The sequence below is a fragment of the Calonectris borealis genome, chromosome 23 (genome assembly GCF_964195595.1).
Source record: "Calonectris borealis chromosome 23, bCalBor7.hap1.2, whole genome shotgun sequence".
NCBI classification, from domain to species: domain Eukaryota; kingdom Metazoa; phylum Chordata; class Aves; order Procellariiformes; family Procellariidae; genus Calonectris; species Calonectris borealis.
In genome coordinates this window covers 4992367-5015356 of record NC_134334.1, presented here as the reverse complement: position 1 = coordinate 5015356, position 22990 = coordinate 4992367, and the positions used below count along the sequence as shown (strand labels likewise).

Sequence of the window (22990 nt, the reverse complement as noted above, 5' to 3'; positions counted from 1 at the left end):
CTGGCAGCAGCTTACCTGGGGTCACCTTTCACATCCTTCAGATATGTGCACAACTACTATGTCAGAAACTCCCCACTCACAGTGCTAGCCCTTCTTTAACATGGTCTCTAGAAGCTGCTTGAACACCAGAGGTTTTCCCCTTCCTCTTCTGGTGGTGCTGAGAAGAACAGATCCCTTGATCACGTAGACCTTGTGTAAAACCAAGCTAAAAGCCAAGATGGATCAGCAATGCTATGAAACATCCTAACTGGGGTGGAGAGAGAAGAACTCGCATGCCTCAAATAGCATTCAAACTTTAGCCCCAAAGCAGCAGGACACTCAATTTTCCCTGGTATTAATTCTTGGCATCAAAAAGATACCACCTTACTTGCACTGTGTATTTCTGCCTACTGCAGCAACTGGTCACAGGAAGGCTGTGACACCCCATCCAGCACCGATGCAATCACTTCACCAGCATTCTGGCTTTAGCACCCTTCCCACCCCACTAAATATTGATCAAACCTTGGGAAAAAAGTAAGCTCACCTGTGCTGTTGAAGAAGTTTTCCAGTGCTGTGTTAGCAGAGACCAAACAGCTACAGAAGAGATGACAGGAACAACTGCACGAACAACATGGTTAGAGCTAGTTTCAGAGTGTTGCAATTTTGCTTAGATCAGGGCTGGGCAGGCAACCCTCATTGCATAGCATTGGTTTTGGCAGCACTGTCAGCCTCAGAGTTATCTTGCTCTACAGAGAAGGTTGCCACAGGGGCAACTTCCTCAGCCCCACCTACTGAAGAGCAGAAGCAGTTTGGCTCAGCAGGTTTAGCTGTTGGCACAGTTGGCTCTGTGGCCTCCACAGAAAGTGAAACTGCAGTAACTCTGAGATCACAAGAAGTTGGGCAAGAAAGAATTAAGCAAGATGGCACATATCCCAGCAAACAGCAAAGAGGAAAATCCTTCAGCAGAGTAAGAGGCCCCTGACAAGTAACTGTGCTCAAAATATGCCAGGGATGGGGAGAACAAGACACTTAGTATTTGGCAATGCTTGATTTACCTAGACTACAAATTTAACAAGCCAGCTTGCTAAGCAAACAGCCTCATTTATCTACTACGCAGACACCAAGAGCTCTGCTCTTCTGTACATGAGGCAGCTAGCATAAGCATGCCCACCCTGAGACATACCGGAAAGGCTTCTGTCCAAGGAAGCCAAGAGCATGTACAACGCTGCTAGGACTTGTAATCACTAAGAATCAGCTTGTCAGTATGAACACAGCACTCCAACGTCCTCTCCTTGGGATGATTCAGTTTCTGCAGAAGTTTTCTAGCTATTTTTGCAATGTTGAAAGGCAGCATGATGAAGGCAGCATGCCCTCTTACACCATGTATGGAGTGTCTGGTTCTCCAAAGCAAAACACTGAAGTTACTCAGAGCAGCATGTCTGAGTAAACTAAAACCTGAAGTAACAACAACAACCACCCATCCTCAACTAAGCCACTTAAAGCAAGTTTCCACTGTCCACCTACCCAGCCAGTTCCTCTTAACTGCAGTGCTGCATAACTAACAGAAAAGCAACTACTAAGCAACAGAAGAGAGGTTACTTTGCAGAGTATTTGTAATGATGGAAGCAACTCAGACAAAAGGAGTTCCACAAGTTCCTGGCAGAGATCTTCTCTCCTATTAAAGATTAGTTACAAATAGCAATTTTGGTTGCAGAGAAACTAAGATATTTCTTTAAATGAAAAAAGTGAACTCGGACTGGTTTTCCTCACAGAGGAAGTTTAGTGGATGTTCCAGAAAGGTCATTAGACTCTTTACAGCTCTGTATAAGGTAGCTCCCAGGTACCTTATGAATGCCAACTGCATGTTAAAGACCAGCACAATGTTTCCTCAAAGCTCTTTAAAATAGCTTCTCAGAGGCAGATTTCAGCCATTTGCCTGCTCTGGCAATGCCATCTTTGGTGGGCATCAAGTCTTAAAATGGTCCAATATTTGGAGTTAAGTTCTCCTTTTCACTCAAACCCTGTACATAAAGCAACAGATTCTTCCCTAATAAGCCTTCAGAACCACAGTGGAACATATATTCTTCCACAGCCTCTCCCACTTATGACTAACGTGTACTCACAGGCAGAGCACTAAGATCAGCATGCCATACTGACATAATGGCTCTGTCCACCGGCACAATCCATGACCTCTCATCCATCTCACATGCCTGAGCATACTTTGTAGTGTACTGCAGAAATGGTAGAGAAGTATATCATCAGGACCTCTGCTTCCTTGCCTCCCTCGAGAAGCAGAGGAAGCCAGCCTGAGTGCTAGTAATCTGCATCCATAAAGAAGCTGGGATCAGCTTTTTAGAAGACTTAGTCATTGCAAGCCATTATATTCTTGGCACAAGGCACAGTGAGTCCATCTTCCTATGGTCAGTCTACTTAGACCAGTACTCTAAAGCAATTCTTTTGTACCTTTTCCAAAAGTACCTTGAGGACACTTTGTCCTCAGTATTCTGAGGACAGCTGCATTAGCAAGCTATGTAGGTTAAACAATTACTACCGCTGGCTTCAGACCTCTGCGTTACCAACAGCAGTTTCTCCTTATCCCCTTGTCTGATGTGTCCATTTCCTTTCCACCCTTACTCACGGACTGTGGCCTTTACAGAGCAAAAACTTTGTTCAAGTCGGGACAATGAGACTCTGGCTAGAAATAGTTCATTTATTGGTAGTGTAACATACAGATGTTAAAAGGAATTAAGCAATTTGCTCCGGTTTCCCAGCATGCTAGTTGTACAACAGAAATGTAGTCCGAACGCATATCCCTAACATTGCAGAACACTGCCACACAGGCATACAAGTGCCTGTACTGCAGAGTAAGCAGCATTATATGGCATAAGAAGGGTTGCCAAGTTGACCATGGGGCCTGAGGGAAGCCATGGTAAAATATGCACAGTGAGTAGGAGCTGACTGGACAGGCCAGAAAGCCAGCAACTAAAGCTCTTCACCTGTAAGGCAGGATGGAGCCCTGAGTTTACATCCCACATTGAACTGACAGCTCTGCATCTTAGCTAAACACTGAGAAATTTAGCCAGAGTCCCTTCCCATGTCCCACATCTGCAGCTGCAGCACTGACCTTCCTTACACCTCTCCCCTTTGCTCCTCTCTCACTTCCTGCTGGTCTAGAATATTTGTTTGTAGCCAACTGGTGAAGTGCTATTTTCCAGAAGCAACTTTAAACTCTGTATTCTAGCAAGTATCTACAGGCAGCTGATACAAACCTGGAAGACTGACTTGATGAACTTGGGTTCCAGGTAGAATTCGGCATCTGAATCATCCTTGGTGCCACAAAAGAGATTGTCACGTGCTCAGGTGACAGTCAGCTCAGCTAGCAGCCTAACTATTTGCCTGTGGGACTCAAGTTAGCAATACCTACAAATGAATTGCAGACATCACTTGTTCTTAATGCAGAAGTTGTGGACAGGCTATAGTGGGGACATACTGCTGATGAAGATCAGATGTGTCAAGTTCAGCTTTGAGCCATAGATCTGTACTCCAGATAAATTCTTTTGGAGGAAATAGCAAAACAGCTGGGATCTGGCAGCTAGGTCTGAGCTGAGACAGCACCTGTACGTGGTGTTATAGAAGCAGGAAGATCCACACAGTTCCCTTCTTCCTGTGAGAAAGTACAGGGAGATGTAACAGCAGGGGCACAAAGCAATGCAGCCACTGCAGATGGAGAACCTGGAGACAAACTACTTCGTTGCTGCAATTACTATGCCCTTATGTACAGCCCTATTGCCACTCAGTGCTTTGCACAGCCATTCTGGAGTGCAGGCTGTTTACAGCTGATGCACTGGTTTGAATAGCTTATGAGAGGCTATAGCACTCCAGCTACAACATGTTCCACCAGCATAGCAAGTTCTCTGCATGCTTCAGCACGTGGATACCCATTAAGAGAACACAGCAGCACCAGATCAAATGTCTTCCAGACCAGGCAAGGCATACTTCCCACACACCAGGTTCTCATCTCACTCATCACATTTGGCAAAGTCATTTTTTTTTTAGCTCCTGGTACCATTTCCAGGCTAGATCCATCAGAGGAGCAATGCTTTTCCTCATTGCTTGTGTCAAGAATCCATTTTCTGGGGATGGAGTTTGCTTGTACTGAAATTAAGACTGTTTGATACAACTATGGAAGGTTGTTCCCAGGTTGCTTCAGTGCAGTGCAGTCTTTGCCTTAAGAAAAAGGCACTAGCGTCTCAGGAGAGCTTCTTCCGAGGAGAAAAAACTAGGCTAGCGTAGATACACCAACTGCAGAAGTCGCCTGCAAAAGGCACAGTCTTTTCACAGTTCTGATTTCTTTACATGCACGCCAGAGATGGCTCTATGATCTGCTTACAGACTAAGTGCTGTGGGAAATAAGTCACATAGATAGCAGGAAGAAAGGTCACATGCAACTTTTTTCACCTTGTCCAGAGGTTCACCTTTCTTACACCTTTGTACCTGTCCAACCACCTTCAATTGATTTTTCCTTATGTTATTGAGACTTCACATGTAAACAAGCACTGCTTCCAGAAGAAGCCTCACATCCCTGTAAGGTTTAAATCTATGCTTGGCACATTGCAAACACAAAAAACCCCAGTTTTATAAACAAGCTGCACTTGAAAGACTAGTTTGTGGGACTGAACTACCAAGTACACTAACAGTACTTGTCTTACGGCTTCCCTGTCCTTTAGCAGCCACTGCTGCTTTTCTACTGCCGCACATTCTTAAAATTAAAGAACAGCCCCGTTTTTAAAAATTCTTCTATAACCAAGGATTATCCTGAAGCTTCTGTTCAGATACCATATAGTATTGCCCTTAGATAAAAATTCTTTCAGAGAATGGGGCTGTCATTTTATCTGTACAAGGAGCTTAGCAACTCCAAGACAGCCAAGTGCCAATGCAGCCAGCATGGAAGTGTCTCAAATGAGCTTATCTTGAGGACCTGCAGGTTAGACAGCTACCCAGGAAGACGACCCAGGGCTCTACTTAGTCCATCCTCACAATAAGTCAAGAGAAGAGCAAGCATTCAGAAAATCTGCCTTTGAACCATGGCTTAAAAACTAAATTGCAAATTTATCAACAAAGGATCGTCCAAGTAGTGTCAGGAAAATCAACAGGAATGACAGAGGACTGAAGAGGTACCTGCCCTGACGAAGTTAAACTAAAACACTGGTCTGCTTTAGCTTCCCATTCAAAAGTATTTCAAAACACAGTGACTAGGTTGGTCAGCTATTCAGAAGGTTTGTTGAAAACTGATCTGGAAGTGGGGAGAAGCAGGGGAAGCAGGACAGTCTACCCTTTCACTGTAGTTATTGGCTGGACCAGAGGATGATCATCAGGTCAGGCCTCGTTCCAGTGCAACGAAAACCACATCCAACAGTCTGTTAGTTACCGTTTTCCTCCAGCCCTTCCCATCCCACTCCCTCACACTGCTGTACAATGCAAGCATCAGCGCAATCACACTGAAGATTGACTTGGGGAACCAACCCAGCATGATATTCTTCCCCAAGCTGTTTCACTGCTCTGTGCTACAGACATTTGTCCCAGCTCACAGGAGGAGCAGAAGCAAGCAGCAATTATTTTGACAGCCACTACCCTCCAGAAACCATTCAATAGGTGGAGTAGTAAACTGTTCAACATTGGTGTTTGAAAAATAAAGTCAGCACCTGGCCAAGTTGCCATGCCTGCCTAATGATTCTCCCGTCTTCCCTCCAGCACTGGAGCCATAACATCCCAAGATAGGCTGCATTTAGAAAGGCATTTCCTCCACAATTAAGCCGCCATAAATTTTAAATAGTAGATATTTATGTTCAGAGCTATTTGCATTAAAGAAGCCCACATAACCCATAATAAGCCACTCTCTTGCACAAGAACTCCCTGCTTTTACTTTTTTCCCCACTTATTAATTTGCAGCCTACACAGCCCACTGTCCATCCCTCATGTCCATTTAAGTATCCTGATTCATTAGTTTTGTCTAATAATCAGTAGATGGGGAGGGGAGCAGTGGGTGGAAAGAATGAAGCTTGATGTTTCTATCTCTGCCCAGAGTTTCCATTCCTGTACCAAAAGTGCTTTTTTGCTATGACTGCAAGATTGGCCAACAAAACAAGCCATCAGGACAAAGGTTTTGGTAACAAATCACTGCTTTTCCCTTGAAACAGTTAACAATGAATCACTGTGGTTTAATGCTAGCAGCAGCTGCATTAAAAGAAAACTTCTCAGCAGTCACCTACCAAAACTCCCCTTCTGTCTCCTTCCTAGGTGACAGCAGGGCAGAGCAAAGACACTTGTACAGCTGCATCTTGTGCTATCTTCTCCCAGTTCACAGGAGGTCAGCCTCCTATTTCAGCTATCCTTTGCCTAGAAGGAAATTTTTAGAAAGCATTTCTTATATGCTATGTGTTTGAAGTAATGGGGGAAGCAACATGGTTGGGCTTCTCATAGGCTTCAGAGTAAAACTATGGCATCCCAATTGCTGGAAGTGCTAGTTTAGAAGTCCTAGTTTTTCCCAGGATAGCTACTGGGCTGTTTTCAGTGGGCAGAATAAGGCAATGCACAACACCTCCATAAACACAGAGAGCCCATCAAGAGTCCAATGAAGTCACCTAGTACACATCAGGTACTAATACCTGCATGAGAACAGGAACTGAGCCCTTACTGTATTAAAGCCACATAGATTTGGGTATTATAGACCTGAAAAGCAGCATTTTCTCAAATAGATGGCTTGAAAATGTAAGGTACACAGCAGGTTGTGAGGATTTCAATCCCTGCTCCTAAAAGCAATACAGTACACTCTGTCAGGAGACATGTGGAATCCAGCAGGATTCCTTCTCCCAGGAAAACCATCTGCAGTTTGAGCTATTTTAATATTAAGGCTGCCCAGCTACTGTCTCCTCCCTTCCTCTTTTCATTTAAAGATGTCACAAGCACTGCTAACAGTAAAGCAAAAATCCCCACAACAGAGCAGCTGCCAAGCACCAGATTATTCAGCCTGTGGCCCTCAAATAGGTTTATTGTGTCTGAAACTTCAGTACATGTATCTACATCAAATACATCTATGCCAGAGGGGAAGTTGTGCAAGTGTCTGGTACCGCTCATCAGCACTATGAAAAAAGCATAGTTGAAATCGGGGCCATGTAGTAGAAACAAATAATTATTGGTCCATTACAACAGTGTCTCTCTGCTCCCACCAAGCAGAGCATTAGATTCTTACAGCAGCACAAACAGAATACTGTTCTCTGCAGAAGAGGGCAGAGCAGCACATTCAATCACAGGAAAATCAGGGCCCTACGGTGCAGAACTGAAGTTATGTTCCATCCCTGCCTCATTGCCACTCAGCTTGGGAAGCTTCAGCACATCGCTTCTTTGGATCTGCATTTCCCCCATTTAGATGGGTGGCAATACCACCACCAACCTACCATGCAGGGTAGAAGAAAACGCTTTTTGTATGAGTAGAAGGTCAATGAAAGTGTTGCATACTTCTCATCGTTGCATCACAGGGACAGAATTGGGGCAAAAGGTGAAGGTGAACAACAGGACCACAGAGGATGCCCACAAACTGCCTGCTACTGAAGAAGAAATGCCAAGGCCCAGCACACTTGACACCCAGCAGGACAGTATTCAGTTCCTCCTCACAAAAAGCTGCTTTGTCCCTGACATTTAAGGAAGCAAAAGTTAGCTTTTCTTTCTCCTCCAGTTTTACAATTTATTCACATTTGCATCCTCAGCAACTCCATTGGCATCCTTTTCCTCACATTCAACAATCATGCTCCCCTTCCAAGTTCATCCCTTCCATCCTCCCTTTTACAGTCTGTATTTAGTCACTGAGTTGACCTCTACTGTCACAGCAATCCCACCACAGCCAGGAGGGTGGATGTTTAAAGACTCCCATCCAACTATGCATGCTTGCTGCTATTTTTCAGGGAGGAAATAAGCAAGCCCCTCAGCCAGGAGCTAATGAGTTTGCTGACTGAGTCTTTTCCACCTGATCAGATATTATGACAATCAAATCATGAGACATATTCATTCTATAACCCTGGAGCTTAAGGCAATTAAAGACCTCTGCGTAGCCACTGTGCCTTTCTACATGTGACCAGAGCTATAGCATAACCCAATCTATGCAGAGCTTTAACTAGAAAAAGGGGCAGAAAAAGATGCAGTATAACAAGCACAACATCTCCCCAAGCTCTTTCCTTGCACCAGCTCAAAAACGGCTGCTAGCAGTACCTTGTCACCACCAGCCTGCCTCAGCCTGTACAGTAGGTTTCCCTCCACCCTTTCACCACCAGGTCAAGAGATTAATTAATTGTGCTCCTTTGACCTATCATGATAGTCATGTCCCTCTTTAGAGAGGGGCTGACATCAAACTGTCAAACTAAGTGCCAAGCCTAGAAGCACTGCAGTTCAGTAACTGTTGGTTTATATCTTGTGTTATTGAACATCACGTAACGAGCCTGGAAGGTAGACAGCATGGCTGCTAAGGCCTTGGGCAGGATTGTTTGGGAATAAAACATCTTCCAAAGCTGCCTTTGACTGATCTTATTTATACCTTGCAAGTCAGATCTGTCATCCTGTGGATTTAAGGATATGAACTTTTTCCTACAATACTACTTTCCTACAGAAAGATAGTTTGCCTTGTTAATCTTCCCCCACATCCCAAACACCTTTTAAGGACACAATTCAGGATGCTGCTCCTTCCTATAAATCCAGAAAGCAATGGGAAGCTGCTTGGTCCGTGTACTGTCTGCTTTCTTAAAACTTTCCCTTTCACTGCTCCCTGAGAAGGGATCCCTCCGTTTTGTCTCTCCTATCACATTCTTCCAGCATCCCAGAAGGGACAAACAACTAGCAAGAGCTAGCTCCATTGTCCAGCCCACAGCACTGCACAAGTTTTCAAAGGATTCAGAGGCACAGCATTGTACTAAGTACTGCCAATTGTTATGACAAAATAAAGCCCTATATGATAACTGCAGAAAACCTCCTGATGCATGGGCTCAGAGGAAGAAGATAAAGCAAGCTTATGTGGCTGCTTTGAGAGCCTAGAAACACTGGTGTCCTTCCAAGGACAGTCTGTTCTAAAGGGAACAATACTATTGTCAAAGCAAAAGGACTTGCCACTACTAAGTATTCAGCAATACTGCAGGATAGTTGTGAAGTTAAATCAGAGTCAAATTTTCTTTTGTAGACCACCTTTGACATTGAGACAAGACTGGAAGAAGCTTTTTTATACAAATGTTTAATTAAAGTGAAGAAATTTTAGCAGTGATGCTGAGACTTGAAACAAGTAATTCATCTCCTCTGTGTTTCAGGGTGATTTGTAGGACAGAAATTGGTTATGAGAGTTTCCTAGACAAGCTGGGAAACTAACAACCAAAAACCCGAGTTTAGCCTGGCTGTGCGGGAGATTAATCTTGTTGTCTATCAGCTAATAAAGCAGCCTATCCACTTCCAGAATTTAACTCTTCTGACAGTATCACAGCAAGATGCCTATCCGAACTTATTTCATAGAATCATAGATTAATTCAGGCTGGAAAGGACCTCAGGAGCTCTCTAGTCCAACCTCCTCCTCAAAGCAGGGTCAGACTAGGTTACTCAGCTTTATCCAGTTTACTCTCGTCAACCTTCAAAAATAGAGACTGTACAACCTCTGGGCAACCTATTCCAATGCTTGACAAGGCTCATGGTGACAAAAATAAAAAAACTTCTCCTTATACTGAGGGTTATGCATCTTCCTGTTCAAGTCATTCCGGTTTCTTAAACAGCCAGTTTCAGGTTGAATTTAGTGTTAATCCTCAGGTCAAATATATCCTAAACAAGTGAAGGTAGTTCATCCTCTTGTACTAGCTGTTAGTGCCTTCTTTCTGGACAGTGAATGACTCTAAGCAATATAAACAGATTTAGTTCACAGGACTTTGTCTTACCTTGCCACATGGAAAAGCTCAGTATTCCTCTACAATGTTTACCCAGATCTCTTCATCCTGGGCTTGTTAAATGTTGAAAAAGAGAACTGAAGTTACATCCTCGTGTATAAAGACCCAGTAGATCTTTCACAGCTTAAACTATAGATTCAGGTCTTTCCTGTCCTGAGGTCTGCGGAGACTGACGGTGTCACCACTAAAGACAAAAACCTCACAAGAGGAGACAGTTGAGTCACTGAGGAAGTGATTTTTTTCATACTGTTTAGGAAACCATTCTGTTCACTTACCAAAAGGATGTTTTCAGAAGTCAACACCCCTGCACATGCATCCAAAGCAGGAGCTCATTGCACAATCATAACAGGTTCCTTAAATCAAGTTTAGGCTTCCTAACCTGAAAGCCTGCCAGATTCTTCAATGCCTCCAGCACCTACCTATGTGCAAAAAAGCCTTCTGTGGCCTCCCTCCATAAGTCTGGTAGTTTCAGTAGGACCAGGCAGACATAAAAAACAACAACAACATTGCCACTTGCAAAAAAAATGCCTTGTGCAATTCATCTCCAAAAGCATCTGGCTTCTACCATTTTCTAGAAGGTATTTTCCCTAGCCCCTACTCTCAAATGAGATCTTGGTCCCATAAACCGCCCATCAGTTGCCTCTGCGGCACCAGATAGTTCTTGTAACACGCTAAATAATGACAGCAACATCTTTCCTTCCATGTCCTGACCACTAGCCAAGCCAGCCACGGCCTAAGTTTAGGAATTGTTCATTCCCTGAAGTCACCTGCTACATGAGCAATGCTGTGGCTCAGCCTTATGCGCCAGTTGCCCTCTGTATGAGGACAGGCATGCTTCAGCATCCCCCTTGGAAACAATTCTCCCAATGCATGCAGCTTAGCCACATCATCCTTTAGGAAGTATTGCAGCTTACAGGAACAGGGCTCATCTTTTTAAGTGGAAAAGATGAAAGCCAGAAACTGGATGTTCATACAAACCTCATGCTCAGTAAAAGTCTTTGAAGGCAGGAAGGCTAGGGAGGGCAGGGAAAGACAACACTGTCTGGCTAGAGGATACAGATTGCTTCACTACCACAATGAAGTGTCTAAAGACTTGCGTTCTCCTCAGCTCCTTCCCCCTGCTGTGCTCCACCTGGAGCTATGTGGTTGGCACTCTTGTGATGGCATTAGCCATGCACTGCAGCTTATAATCAGCTGGAAAGAAAACAATCTGCAGGAACACTGTGCATAAACATCAATGTCTGCCACCCTCTTCCCCATGTACAGCCTCACCTTGAGAAGCTCAGCTTCATCTAAACCTCCCACCCAAAAAGAACAGTCACTGATGTTCCCAGGCAAGGAGGGATCTGCATGTTAACTTAGAGCAAGCAGGGTTCAGGAGCTTCCAACTCTCAGATTGGTTTCAAAGGAACACAGAATTACCTTCAAGATAAAAACAACAGTTTTATTATCTAAGTTAACTAGGTACTTTGCTTTGAAATACACTTTCTTCCCCTGCATCAAAGGGTTGTTAATTTTAGTCTTGTAGCAAAAAAGTAGAAGAAATGAAAGCAGCATCTGCTTGGAAGAGATAAATGCAAGATAAAAGGTGTCTGTGACAGAAAGCTGGCAGCAGCCTTATGTTTTCTATACAAGTTTGATCCAGGAACAACAACAACCCTTAAAACATAACAAAAGCTGTGGAAAAACCCTTTCTAAATCCAACAACATAGCCGGAAGATGCAATTTCTCTTCTCCAATTGCTGCAACAGCCAGGTGAAGAGTCCAGACAAATCCAAACTTGCTATCCCAGCGTAATCAAGCACCTTGGCTTGCTCAAGTCCATGATATCCCTTCAGCTTCCAATTCTCTCTTCCCCTCCAAGTCTCCAGAGGGAAAGCAGTTTCCTAGGGATCTCCCTTAGCAAAAAGAAAGCAGAGTCACACCATGCAGAACACCTCCAGAATGTTTGGGCATAAATGGCTTGCAATCCAGCCAGTAGAGAAAGGAAAAAAGCACCGGCATGTGTTGTCTGCCTAGTACGGTCTAGTTCTTTGCAGAGAGTGAAATCAGGATCATCGTGAGTTTGTTATATAACACAAGTTTTAGACATGCTTAAGTCCAGTCCTGTAACAGTTACAGAGGCACTGAAGTTGGTCACAGAAGTGTATCAAGGGCAGGTCAACTGTCCTCTGTTTTAAGTGGATTTACTAGCACTTCACACATTAGGGCAAGAGATAGTAGCTTTTACAGCACCGAAAACATTAGGAAGAGCAATGCTGTGGTGTACAGTGGGCTTCCACTGGAAACAAACCAAACAGAAAATCTATGTTCTGCAGCGCCACTCGCACCATCTAACCAGGGAGAAGAATATATAAGCACCTTGCTCTTGTCCGCCTCTCTGAGACAAGTCCATCCAAATATCTTTACTACGCAGACTCATTAGCTTTACTGAGGGTCACCTTGATCTGCTATCCTGAGGTTCTGGGTAGGGAAGGACCTTTCCCCATGCTTTTTAGTAGTAGTAAGCTTCATCTGCTGGAGCTTGGGGCAAGCATCCAGAAAGGACGAGATAGATAGCACAAAAGTACAAGGCACAAGCAGCTCACATGAAAACTAGCTATGAAACATGGATCCAATACAAGATTTGCAGAATCTAAATGCTATGTTGATTACCATGCACACATCTATTGTTTTACTTCAGCCCAGGACTTCTGCAGTGGAAGCATGGATCCCCATCCTTCCACTGATTAGCAGTTAATACAGAAAGCTACTTCCGTCTAACCTTGAAACTGTTTGAAACTATGAAGCAACGAGAAGCCAACATAGCGCACTCTGCCTGACCCAACCCATTGCCAGTCTCTAGGAAGATGTGTTCACCTCTCATTTCTGAGGCAGCTGCCAGAAGCTATGTAACTCAAACATTGGTTATATGAGCAACAACCCAAAGAGCAAGCCAGATAAACATGCAACAGACTAGTGCTGAGACATTTGTCAACATTCAGCAAACCACTCCATCAGTATGCTTAGTAAGGTAAGCCCTCCGCATCCAGGAATACACACAAGCAACAAGCCATCTCACAGCGGCTCTCAAAGTGCTGAACTAAGAGGATATTCCTGGCAGACAGATTACACAAGAGACAACTCACACTGCCAGCTTTACTGGAACATACACAGCAACTCCCCAAAGCAGAGCATTCTGGGATGATGCCTCACTAGATTTCTGACTTGTCATTAGCCAAAAAAGTTTAATGATATGGTTGGACTCTGTGTTTAAATGTAATTGACCTGGGACATACCATAATTAGGAAGAGAGACATCGTACATCTCAATGAAGCCTACAGCTGGGCACAGTCTCAGCATGATGCAATGTTTTGCTTTCACCATTACCTGAAAGGGTCCTTGGAAATTGCTGTGGTTGGCTGAGATAGGCAGGGTGACCAAAAGCTTCAGCTGGGTTCTTATATCATCCAGCAAAAGGCTTCACATAACATAGCACCATTTTAGAAAGCCTTTCTAGCTTGACTGCTTGAAGTTTTATCCCCATACAAGTGCAGCTAGACAGATCAGATTTGAAAGTGCAGAGCGCGCCAAAATGGAATGGATTAAAGCACATTATACAAACTGTGGCTGCAGGAATACACATGCTGCCTTCAGAAGACATCTGCACTGTAAGGTGGCCAGATATCCAAGAGCAACTTTTTCCTGGAAATAACAGCAGTGGTAATACAGAACAAATGTTTTTGCCAAAAAGCATGACCAAGATATGCACCTACAGCACTGTTCACAGATGCTTCACTACGGGTTAGTGTCCAGAGTGGCTGGTTCAAGTGGCAAGGAGTGGAATTTGTCCCTTAGTCTTACTGGGACACACTCAGAAATGCATTCCTAAGCAACAGTTTCACTAGCTTAAGTTCTGTAAATCAAGTGATACTTTAAGTGGCTTCCTCATCACCTCCTGTGTGCCAACATTAAGCTGCACCTCAATCACTTAGTTTTGCAATGAAGCAAATCTGTATGATTAGGTCCAACACTAATTTACATAGTGGTAGTACCTCTCCATTAGAAAAAAGTGAGTATGAAGTAACAGTTCACATCAGTTGCTTCAGCACATGCAACTAGAACAACTGGTTAGGATGTAGTCATGCTCTGAACCATGCAGAGGGGATATATTGCTGAAGAGACAGCATATATTGGCTGAAGAGACAAATCTGTACAGGCTTTTGGATGGTGAACAGCTCGAAGTGTCACCTTTTCAGATAGCACCTGAAAGCACAAAAATTTTTACTCTGAGCCACTTTAGCATAAGCATCCAGACTCACAAGATTAAGTCTTGTATGGAGCAGTCCATCTTTACACCCAGCCACAAGAATATTTCTCCCAAATCATCCACTTCTAAAAAGCCTCCCAGCTCAGCATCATCAACAGTTACATCAACTGGTATGATGCTGGAACATGGAAAGATTGCAATTAGAAGTATCCATGACAACTTCAACATCAGTTTGAGGAAGAATACTGGATGGAAAGTTTGTGTAAAAGGAAAAGGAATCTCCTCCTTTAGGTATCAAGCATCTACCCTGTTTTCAAGGCAGAGCACCACACCAGAGATCTCAGTTTAAGTTTGTGTAGGGACACTTTTGGCTTTCTAGGCAGTTTAGTCTGACAGCAGTCCAATGTCGTAACTTCCGGAAAGAGCAGTGAAAAAGTGTTTAAACATTCTTTGCCTGAAAAGATTCTGCCCACCAATAAGTTTAATTTCAGATATTAAAGTCATACCTAAAGCCTTGCTCTTCAATAAGTTTTCAAAGGTACTTTGCCCTCTCAGAACTAAAGTAACTGAACACAGTTTGCAGCTCCACACAATACTTACCTCTGCTCCCCATAACTATGAAACAGATTAGTCTTGCATACAGAGAGAACACAGCCACATGTGATAATGAAATTTAGTGCAGAAGTCCGGTGAGTCTTGCAAAGCTGATGCAAAGGTTTTGATTAGCTACCTGCTAAGACAGTCTACTGCAAAGACGGTAGCTACTAGCACACGATGTTCATAAGGAAGGTTCCGTAACACCCCAAGCAGCTTTGAAAAGATCTTTCCTTTAAATTAGGAAGAAGCACAATCTCCTGCAGGGAAGGAAAGAGATGGCCACTGCTCAATGTCTGAAGTCTATTTGCGGGTGAGAGGGGATGCTTAGATGGTTTTTATCCCTTCTGTTTCCACGTTCCAAATGCCCTGACACTACCACAGAAGCCTGAGTAAGCAGAGTTTGACAATCTCCTCTTTCCCTCCCTAGGGCTTCTCAGCAGACTAAACTGTGGGTTTCCTCTCGAAAACAGCAAAATTCCAGTACCTGTAATTAAGCCAACAGCTTTCTGCTGTGACTATTCCAGACATTGCCACTGAGTCCTTTCCATTAAGGTTACCCATTCAAAAACCTCTCCCATGTAAGAGACAAGAAACAGCGCAATAGTCAGTGATGGGACAAGTTCATTAGATGTAAGCAAGCCTGAGTTGTCTTATCTAGGCATTAAACAGCTGCCAGTACTTTTACAGTTCAAAGGCAAGACAAAAGATCTACAGTCAACCTATCCTCCCAACATACCACAGTCATCATAGGTCCTCATAAGTCAACATGCCTTCTAAATAAGTGTTTAATATAAACATTTGTACAGTCACTTAATTCCTGGTGAACCAGGCTATTTGATGTGGGCCACAGAAAGCTCCCATGACATCAATGGAAAGTTTCCAATTAGGAAACCAAGTTTGAAACACATTAATAGAACTTAAGAAATAGAGAAAGAAAGAAACCTTTTCGAAACAGTCAAAAGATCTGTTCTTAAGAAAGATGCACTCAATATACTTAGGAACAAGCAGAAAAGATAAGCTGCCTTGCTTTTTCAGAGTTTAGTGAGTAAGAATTGTAGAGATATAGCACAGTTATGTTAGCTGCTCCCTTCAGTATCTAAGCTTCTGTCTTTTCTAAGGCTGGCCAGTCTCAGCCAAAGTATGTTCAACTGTTTTTCAGCTGCTACTGAAGTCCTTACTCCTCCTTTTGAGGAGGCTGGATGGCTTTGCCAAGATTTGCTATGTACAAGCATCAATTTCAAGGTAATGAGAAGGCCACTGCCACCCAACATTCAGTGCACCACAAGCTCCTAAACATGGAATAGATGTAAACGGTCTAGAATATCTAATGCCTGGAATATCAAACAAAGCCACCACATCCAACAGTATTTTCCTCCCTTAAAAACCTCACACCAGAAAAAAAACAACTTACCTTGCAGTTTTATTTCTACAGTCAATTCATTACACTACTACTAATACTCAAGGAAAGTATAAGCTGAAGTCACTCTACACACCCATCCCCTACATGTAATCCCAATGCTTTGGTGATACCATGCTAGGACTTGAAAAAGCTGGCTACAGAGATATTCACCCTGGATAAATGCATCTAGGCATGTATTAATTTGACTGTCCAGCTTTTCTATCAGACTTGCAAGCAAAAAAGGGTGACATTCAGCAACCTGCAAAGCCATCTCTTTCCCTGCTGCCAGCCTGCCACCTGCTGGGCCATCTGCTTTGTCCACTCAGGCCCAAGGACAGGACTTCCATGTGATACCGATTCAGCACCACAACCTTGGGTCAGACACGATTGCCATGACCAGCTTGTTTTGTGGGTGTCTTAGACATGCCAAAATAAGATTTAAGAGCATATTGAACACCGCATTAGCACAAAAGCCATCTCAACAGTAAAATCACTGATGAGCCTTCTGCTGTACCTTGCACCTTTGCACCTTGAAATGGAGATTCCCATGAGGCCAAGTGTTCATTCAAAAGACTGGGGGATTGGCTGGCATTTTGTGGAAGGTTTGAAGACAGCCTAATCCAAATAACGTAAGAGAACATGCCTCCAGACAAGTACTGGTTATAATGCCCTATCCTTACTCTTCACCTTAATGACCATATGCTTGAAAGCTGTCCTCCTATCTCAAATACACAGGGGGATTTGTCATCAGTCTTAATATATGGTCTACAGCACACTGTTCCCCAGTGCCCACTAAAGTCTTACCTGCATCAAGAAGTCTCTTCCCACTTAAAGCTCTTAGAGCCATTCAATTCTTGTTTTTTATCAGAAATAACAGCCGTCCTTCTCCATTTTCACAGAAAATTATTGCTACAGTCCAGCTGAGGATAAGCCATGTATCTTATCTTGCTCTTGTATGTTCCCAGAAGCATACCAAAAGCCATGCCACCCCTCTGGCCTAAAGCCCAAACCTGCTTCTACCTACTAAGCTAGTCAGGAGACACTGCACATGTCCCATCAGCAATGTGCAGCCAATGGAAGTTCCATTTACCTCCACTGTTAAGGTGCTGCCACAGCAGCAAGCTGAGCTGTTCTACCCAGAGGAATCTGGCTGGGAAGGGACCACCAGCATGCACTTACAACCATATCCCTACATCAAGGGACAAAGATTGAAGGTACCTCATGCATCACTGCCAAATTCCTTTTTGGAGAGAACGTGTAGAGCAGAAAGTCCTTATAGAAAAAATACCATCAAGTATGTATGCAAGTACACCTAGCAGCAAAGATTCTCCTCTTCCGAAACTAGTAAGCTCAGTAAAGCAGCAGATTCACTGGAGTTCCTTGTAGGCAAACATCTGGACATATCTGCCATCCTGGAGTGACACAGCATACTTGGCAAGCTTCCCCTAGTAAAACAGTGCACTGCTCTGGCTATGGAGCAAGCAGGAGGGTAGTTGCACAATCACAGCACGCCTACAGATGTGGGTTACGCTCCTTCCAGGCTCTCTCTAGTCAGGTGTCCCCTCCCACTTAAAGTGTTGACACACAAAGCTATGCCTCTTGCAAATCCAGTTCAGTGTCCACACACCAGGCTTTATCTGATTACTCAGATAAAGCCTCAGCATTTAATGTTATTCATGCCAAAAGTGCAGATTTGGGCCTGTGTGGGCACATATGACCTGCCCCTTCAACAATCTCACTGGAAGGCAACATCTTACAGCCACTTGGCATGCCTCGTGATCAGAAGCACATAAGGAACACCAGTACCTCAATAAAGCAGGAAAGATTCAGCTGGGGAATGTGTAGAGTGAACCTTCCAGGAAAGCTCTCAGTTCCTTCAAAAGCTGCTTCTTGCAAACACCAAGTTAAGAAAGCTAAACTATTTAGCAGCCTGGTGGTCCTTGAGTAGATCATCTCAAAGTCAATTAACTAAGGCAGATATCAGGAACAAACTACAGTATCCAAATTCCAGGATGAACCTCAGCCACTGAAATGCACCCATATTAATAAACGTAAGATACACGCTTTGCCCTTTCTTCTCCCCATCCCAACACAGAGCCAGTCAAACCCACAACTTGGAAATGCTACAACAGTAGCTACAACGGTAGCATATTACCATGCTGGTCTGCCTTCACTCCCTGGATTGTCACCATTACCCAAGCTCACAGCCACTTCACAGCAGATTAGCTGCCCCTTTTTAATTCTACACAGCAGCTGTACATTGGCAAGACAGCGTGCCACATACCTAACCTTACAGCAATATCCTGCTGGAATCAGTGCCATGTGTGCAGCCCTTCTGCCCTTTTCCTCTTAGGCTGCAACCTAAGCTATGCTAGCAAGATCTAAGAGTGCCTGAATCAGTACCAGAGCCAAGTCTGAGGCTGAAGCCACTTATAACTGCCCATCTGATCCTTGTTGCAAGAGGGACACACAGTACTCCAAAAAAAGCTGTGAGGCAATAGGGAGGAAAGCAATGCCCTGGCTCACAAAAAAAAAAGAAGCATGTTCATGAGATTGATTCACTCCCACCCCTAGCTCCATTTTGTTCCAGCTGGAAGTGCAAAACATGCCACATGGAAAACCCCAGAACATAGTAGTGAAACCGTGTGGGACAACAGGCAAGGAAGCCAAGTGTTCAAGCCAGTAGTGCAGATCCTTGACAGCAAGCTGTAGGGTAACAACACAGCACAGCCTGCAGCAGCTCATGCCTATCGTACAACGCCAGAACAGAAAGTCCACGCAACTACATTTCCTGCCCATAGGAGTCAAGCCAGGTACTTTCTGGATTCACAGAGGCCCCAAGCCTCTTTTCAGCAAGTGTCAACAGGTTTCTTCTGCAGCTGTTCAACAGTTCATAGGAACTAGGACATAAATGCTAATTCTCCCAGTTCAGCTTACCCCTTACCAGCCGGTCCACAAAGTTTTAGGTATTTCTTTACATGGACACCACTTGAAACTTCAAGTCCCATATGTACTAGTGCCCTGGGATCAGTATGTAACAAAGCAATCCCTCCCTCATTGTCCAAGTTCAATAACATGACCAGTTTAGCCTTCAAATAGCATGGGGAGACTGTCTATCAAAAAGATAGGGCCCACATAGAACTGCCGACAACACAGCACCAACCCCATCCATTCCACACACCCGGTGTCCCAATTCCTCCATAGTACGGACCAAACTACTGTTTGGAAGGATTCAAGGGTCATTATTCTCTTCTCACTGAGAAGCAATGCTTCTTTCCCTGCAGCACAGTTCACTAGGCTACACCACTACATACCCAGGGATCCTGAAGCACCATATGACAATGAATTAGCGTATCTAGGTAAGAACTGCCCTTTGGCAAACTCCAGGACTTCCTTCAAGCCTCCAAACACTGCAGTTGGAATCCAGGCATTTTTCACTTCTCTACTTAATGTAGAGTTTAACTTCCAAAAAGCCATTCAAACCAGAAGTTATCCACAGTGAAGTTCTCAAAAGTTTAAACTAAGAATTTCTAAACATCTGAGACCCATGTAGCCTTCTCATGTAGAGAACTGCTTGGCCTTACCCCTTGCTTGCTTTTCTTGGCTGTTTACCATCTGTGGCTCACGTTCTTTAAAACCAAGTTGTTTCTGCAGTTTTTGTGCAACCAAGTGCCTTTGTACATTTATGGTATCAAGGCCCCATCTGGGATCTCCTCAGGACAGATTCCTGACTTGATAACATACCAGCTATCCAAAGAAAGCAGTTAGAAACTAACATCTACACAGCTGCTCTGACTTACAAGCTTCATCAAATTCCCCTCCCAGGCTAAAAGAAAAAGGCCATGTTTGGTAACTCCATTCAGACATTACCACCTTCTGCCCCAAAGCTCTCAAGCCAAAAGTTATTGCTCTCACTCTGAAATCTGGCAGATGGTGGTGTTCAGTTTGCTGTTGTTTTGGGGTTTTTTTGTTTGTTTGTTTGTTTTTTGGTTGGGTTTTTTTTTTGTTTAAGTAAAAAGCTTTCTCCTCCCAGGGAAAGTTTTGCAGGTTAAAAGCCTTACTATTATACAGTAGCAGCACTGCTTCAGCTTGAAGTCTGTCTTCCCATGTTCTAGAAGAGGAAAAATTAGCAAAGCCATAAGACAAGAAAATGTTAGTACATTTAGGACAAGACCCTCCAGGGTTAAGGAAAAAAGATAAGGCAAGGGCAGGTGGCTGTTTCTCTATTAAAATCAGAAAAAGATGTTAAGTCAAAAATCTTTGAAGCTGAAGTTCAATGCTGCTTAAGCACAACACATAAAACCAGAAGGGATGATGGCAAGACACCTACCACATGAATGAAACACTAGAAAGTCAATAGCATGCTAAGCCCCCCACTCCTGCCTGTGGCACTTCCACACTGTGGACAGAAAAGACACTTCCCACCTTTTCCACCCCACTGCCAGAAATCCCTGCATCATAAGTCTCTTCTATTCCAACTGCTTTGATGGGCCACAGGGTAGAGCCCATTAAATAAAACCTGGTATTAGCATCCATCCCTGCCAAAAGTGATCAGAAAAGAAAAGAGTTAGCTTTATTTTCTCCTTCTTTAAAAACCCTAAAGCAAGATGTTGAGTGATTGAAGCAAGGCCACACATCAAATCAGATGTATAGAAAGGATTAGCCCACAGCTGTCCCTGGCTTGCAGCCCTACACTCATCCCTTTAAAACACACTCCCTGGGGGACACAATATACTGCCAGATTGCCACAAGCATCAGCTGGCCTGGAACATTCTGGACCTTAAGCTCAATCCCAAGCATGACAACATATGACAAAAAACTGCCCCCAGCAGTCATGAGACAGCACCAAGCACCCATCTCACTAGCCAGCACTTGCATCTGCTCATCTCGGTGGTCCAGTATAGTTAACATGCTAAGAAATTGTTCTTCCCTCTGTACTCTTTCCAAAGAAGGGGCCTCTGCAAAGGCAGCCTGCAGTACCCAGGCAGCCCATTGGGCCGGGACAGTTTAAGTTTTACTCAGTTTCAGCTCAACAGTAGGACATTATTCACAGCTCAGCTGAGTATTCTGTCAGTACCCTTACTCATTGCCTTTACATGCTGGGAGTGGACCTCAATATAGCATCCAGCTCACACCAAACCTGTTTTACTAGGGAAAGTCTGCTGTATTTCCTTCCCTTAAACACTAGACAGAGCTGAGGCAGCTTGTGCCACCCCACAGCTACAGAAGAAAGCAGCTCCTGTACCCAATTAACACCCAGAATGAAGATTTAAATCACATTTGCTGTATAAAAACCTCCTTAGTCACACACTGTTTCCAGATGGGCAACTCTGGAGCATCAGAAACTCCTGAGCCTCTTCTGGATCAAACCCATACTAACACAGCCTGCTTCAGAACACAGACGGGTTTGTTTCAAGATCATGCTGTATCCCTGGTTCAGGCAGATGGTGACAGATTATCTAGTGACTAGCTAAGAAGTCACTATTAGTAAGTTGCTGGCTTTTAAATCCCCCATAATAGGATGCATTCGCAACAGACATTTTGGTTGACATGAAGAAACCTTCATATTTCAAGAAGGAAAAGCAGCATCCAGCTGGACTGACTGCAAGGGAGGGAAGTCAAGCCTTGCCTATGGAGACATACAGGGATTTATTAGCACTTTGGTACTTGGTCAGTTATTCCAATCACGGAACAGGAGGAAGACCTTTCACTGCCACCAAGAATGTAAATTCCTGCAACTAAGTCAGGGAAGAATTGCCAAACATATACCTAACAACACTGGCAACACATGTGTTTGAGTGTTTACTACAGAGTTGCAAGTTTATCAGGGAAGATAACTAGGACAAAAGAAAGTCAGTGAAAGAGCTAGACTGACAGATGTCCATTCTCTTGCTCTCAGACTTTTTCCTTGTGACATTTATGAGAAGCTGTTTGTGCAGAGACACAGCAGAAGTTAAGTGTTTCAGTCTGTCCTTTGGTGGAAGGATCGGGGTAGATAACAGATTGTTCTTAACCTCTCATATGTCTACTTCTGCTTGCCTTACACCGGAGAACATCATACGAGTTCTCCCAATGGTATGCACCAAACCAGACATCCTGGTTTCCAGTACCATGCTCATATCCTTCACAGAACTTCGTTTGCACTTCTCTCCTCCCATGTGCGAGACAAGACTGCATCTCAGTCACACGCAGCACTGCATTTAGACATTATATTTAATTTCTACAACTCACCAATTCCTCCAGGAAGGCATCCTGCCATGCACAAGAGTAAGTTTCCTTCAGTCTCCTGCCATACTCAGTTGCCCAACAAGACTGCTGGATCTTTCCAAGACAGATCCATTATATATTCTTTCTAGGCTTGATACTACTTCACCCAAAGAATGATCACCTGGAAGAGAATTTCCAGCTCAATGCAACCAACCAATTTTCTTTAGCCCAGGAGCTTCCAAAGCATTACCTATGAGGGCAGAGCAGTACGGAGCTAAAAGGGAAGCTATGAACAGCCCCTTCCCTACTTCTTTTAAAGAGGTGACACTGCTTTATTAGCCCCTGGGGAAACACACTTAACAGTGGCACTTTTTCCCCACCATGTGCTTGGAAACTAGTACTTTAAAGCTAGGTTTTCCTCACACTCAGTAGAGTGTGTTTGGCTATCTCCTGTAGCACATATCCAATCTTTGCTAAGAACAACTGCACTCATCCTCCCCTCCCAGCAACTATTTATTGAAAAAGTGGCAGCTGTAGCAGTTACTCACATGGAGTAACTTAAGGGAAGATTTTTTTCTTGCTCAGAGCAGTTTA

The 22990-nt window shown here is 43.8% G+C and overlaps 1 protein-coding gene across 4 annotated transcripts in view; it reads right to left on the bottom strand.

Moving 5' to 3' along the window:
- Positions 1 to 22990, bottom strand: part of SPSB1 (splA/ryanodine receptor domain and SOCS box containing 1) — a 38984-nt gene that overhangs the window by 13103 nt on the left and 2891 nt on the right. The window contains exon 1 of one of the 4 annotated variants that reach the window (XR_012677064.1): positions 524 to 994. The exons of 1 other annotated variant lie outside the window; for it this stretch is intronic. The gene's annotated coding sequence lies outside the window, so the exon portion shown is untranslated. Of the gene's footprint in view, positions 1 to 523; positions 995 to 22990 lie in introns of those variants that run through there. 2 more of the 4 variants (XM_075172420.1, XM_075172419.1) reach the window with 2 other exon arrangements.